Source organism: Oryzias latipes, chromosome 17, assembly GCF_002234675.1.
Source record: "Oryzias latipes chromosome 17, ASM223467v1".
Classification (NCBI taxonomy): domain Eukaryota; kingdom Metazoa; phylum Chordata; class Actinopteri; order Beloniformes; family Adrianichthyidae; genus Oryzias; species Oryzias latipes.
Window position 1 is genome coordinate 15,064,118 of NC_019875.2, and position 3,999 is coordinate 15,068,116.

The window sequence follows — 3,999 nt, forward strand, 5'->3', positions numbered from 1 at the left end:
GTACATTGCAAAAATACAGTAAACATACATTAAAATATAACACAAATAACAAGCTGAAGCAAAACACAATGCAACATATGCGCCCCTCACTACTGTGCAGTGTTTGTCAGTGGTTGAGTCTTCAGTTCAGCACTGTGGTCACGCAACCACATTTAAAAAAGTCTCATCTAAAGATACATGAACATCTTTCAAAAACCTTTATGTTTAGTTTTTCATGTCATGTTCTTTTTAAGCTGAGCTTCGTTTTGTATTCCTCCAAATGAAAACAAATCATTTTGATGCGTTCATATCTCCCAAAAAATTGGAATCCATACTTTCCTGAAAGTGGGTCTCTTGAAGATTGGATATTGTTGCTATTTTACTGATTAAAAGCTTCCAGGTTTCTGTGTGTAAGGCACTAAAAGTTGATTTTTTATTATGTTTCAAGTATGAAATACTTATAAGAACTCTTGGAATTGTACAGTTTTGAGGTACTAAAATATTTCACATTTAATAGGAGGCTGCACGGTGGTGCAGTGCTCTCACCTCACAGCAGGAAGGCGCTTGTCCAAAGCCCAGCTGGGACCTTTCTGTGTGGAGTTTGCATGTTCTTTCCGTGCTTGTGTGGGCCTTCTCCAGAGCCTCTGGCTTCCTCACAGAGTCCAAAAACATGCTCAATAAGTTAATTGGTGTGAGTGTGTGGGGGTCACAGTGTGCCCTGCAACAGACTGGAGACCTGTCCAGGGTGAACCCTGCCTTCATCCAGCAGCAGCTGGGACGGGCTCCAGCAGCCTCATCACCATGAAAGAAATAAAGTGGGTCATAAAATGAATGGATTGCATGATGAACAGATTATTTTCTACAAATCTGAGTGAAAATTAATATAATAAAAATTGTGATCTTCAGAGAAAAGTTTGTCTTCTGCATTGTTCCCAAATCACATTTCTGCTAGTTTTTCATATTTATGCATTTTTAGAACAGTTTTCCTTTATTTAATATACATAGGCTGAAGTACTGACAGTAAGCTCCTTTTGCTATACAAATAATCTGATCAGTTGATTGATTAATTTATTGAGTGTTGATTTGACAGCAGGGGAAAACGACTTCTTATGAAAGCTTAAGCGCATTTTCTGACCCTACAGGCAAATTTAAATTATGTGGTTTTATTGTTAAAGTTCATTTCAGGAATCTATTTTAGGTCAAAAACTTATTTAAAAAAAAAGAGGAATTATAAAAAAAAGTAGTTTTTTGTTTTCTTTGCCAATACATTAACAGAGAGCATTTGTGGGAGTCTCATCATTCTGCAATGTGTATGTAGAAGTCATTTGCCTTTACCAAAAAAGACCATATAGAATGTTATCAGGAAGTTCATCAGCTGTGAGTCACATGTGCATGGGGTTATACTGAGACCTCTGAGTTTCACACACGTTGTGGGAAGTGTCACAGCATCAGCAGAGGTAAGCCTGTTTTAAAATGAAACTAACTTTAAATGAACTGTTGCAAAAAGTTAGCTTCTGTGAAATATTGTGATGCTTATAAATCCAGGATGTTTGAACGTGAGCCTTTTTTGTCTTTGAAACTGTAAGTGCTCTCAGTTCCCTCCCAACCCTCCCAGAGTTCATGAATCTGATGGAATAATGTTCAGATTAATTCTTCACAGGTCTGGCTATCATTCAAGAGGATCACTGTGACTGTAGATCAAAGGACGGATATTCTAACAGATAGACACTGAAGAATCTTGATTCCATAAATTCCATGTTTTCTGCTCCATCTCAAGGGATTTTAAGAGTTAAATACCTGAAGAGTCACATCAGTTTTGTTTAAAACTCGCACATGTTCTCCCGCGGCAGCCAATAGCTGGATGTGCAACCAATTACAAAGCAGCAAGAAACTCTGAACTGCAAGAAGCAGGGAGAACATGGCTTTTTACTACCAGCAAGCAGTGTAACGTGATTCCTTTTTTTTACATTTAAATTAGAGAACCTCATTTTTTTTACCGTTCCTTTTGCTCATTTCTGTCTTCTGATGGCTTTTGGAGGTTTGCAGATGTTGGCAACCACAGTGGGGCACGGCAGCTCCAGCTGCCACTCAGCTTTCAACCTAATTGTTGTAAACTAGCTTGACTGAATGAGCATAATCCCAAAAAGTTAAATGTATGTGTTAAAGGCAGTGCTATAAATGAGACTGTGTTGCACATGTGGGATGCAGAGGTCCTGCGAGGCCACCAAGGTGAAGTTTGCAGTACAGATTCACATATTTTTCGCTTTCATGTGGAAACAATACCTCGCACACAAGAAGCGACTGCCCTCTTCCCCTTTCACCTCATTACTCCCTCCTGGATGTTCAAATGAAACATGAACACATTTGTCTCTGATTGTGCAAACTGCGACAACACTTGTGCATATGTACATAAGAATTGTTTACAACTTTTCACATTTTTAAGTTATTCAATTAAAAATGTCCTCTTTGACTTCACATATATCCAAACAGCAGGCTGTAAGGCAGCATGCAGCTAAAAAGACACTTGAGTGAGAAACAAAAGCTAAAAGCACAGGAAGCTTTTAAAAAAATTAAGTAAGAATAAACACCTCCTGAGAGGGCGCAAATTTTGTGGCTTCTTCTGGGTATGTGTTCACATTTTGTTATTTTCGATTCAGCGTTGATGTCGATTTTTTTATGATGGAGGACATATATAAAGAAAATTCAAGTTATAATTATATTTTTGATTTTTTCTTTATTTGAATTGTTGTGAATCAGGAGAAGATGAAAAAATTAATTAATGGAGAAAATACGCTGGGTGGGCCACAACTTACCTTCTCCATTCCATTCCAATGCATCAACTTGCAGATCCAAGCACGTCTTTCTTTTCCTCGTCTGAGCTGGCATCTGGATCTAAACTGTACAACTGGATAGCTCCAATATTGCTCGCCATTTTTGTTGCACCGCTATTGTTAGGTTGGGCTTGTGAGGGGTTGTAAGCCGGAGGGAGAGTATGTAAACAGAGAGCTCTCTGCAACTGGGGGGGGTTACTGTGGAAGATGGCACTGGATTTTTGATTTTGTCTAAAATAGCAATCATAATTAAAAGACCACTGGGAACGCTTTTACAATGGATGAAAAGATGATCAGAGTGGATTTTTAGGAAAAACCTAAGAAAAAGTATAGATGCGTTAGTATTATTTATATTCATGTCTTGAGTGTGTGTGAAAATTGTGCAATCATGGCTTTTTTTTATTGTTAGATTTGAGTTTATTTATGGTCAGACACTGAAGTAATTTGAGCAGAGTGGCCTAATTGAGGTAGGAAAAAGACAAGAAACACTGCTCTTCCAAGTATTAAGATTTAAGTGATTAATAAGAATAGCAATACTCCAAATTATAGTTAAAACAGTAAAAAATCATTGGATTCACTTCAGCAAACATGTGCACAGCTACACCATTCCAATTGATATCTGAAGCTCTCTTTAAATAGCTCCATACATGACAAATAATTTAAGAAAGGGAAGCCCCCTGCAGCAAATTAGACAAAAGATTACTGTCAAGGGGTTCATTTAAATATACATCTGGTGTTACATAAGATAGATAATCCCTGTTTTTTAAAGTAAAATATGTCCAACACAAAAGGCTTTCAGCTCTCATCCGTTTGCTTAGCAGTCGGACAGGACAAGTTTATATATTAAAAAAAAGATAGATTACTGTCAAGCAATGTTTTAAAAAAAATGTTTTAAAAAAAAAATCATTGAAGCTCCATACTTTGAGTTCCAGTGATGCCCCTTAGCAAAAAGTACAAAGGAAAAGTTTATTTTATAAGTATACTTGTCATGGCAAGATAGGCGAGGCAGACCCAGGCGCTGGAACCTGGAAGGAAAACACAAGGTGAGTAAGTTGGTAAGTCAAGTTTTAATGATATTCGGAGTTGCTTGTGATCTTGATGTGGCTGGAGAGCAGCGGGTGAAGTTGCTGGAAGTAGCTTGAGATAGTTATGGCTTGAGGCGAGGCTGGTGGTCGGAGTTGGTTCGTGC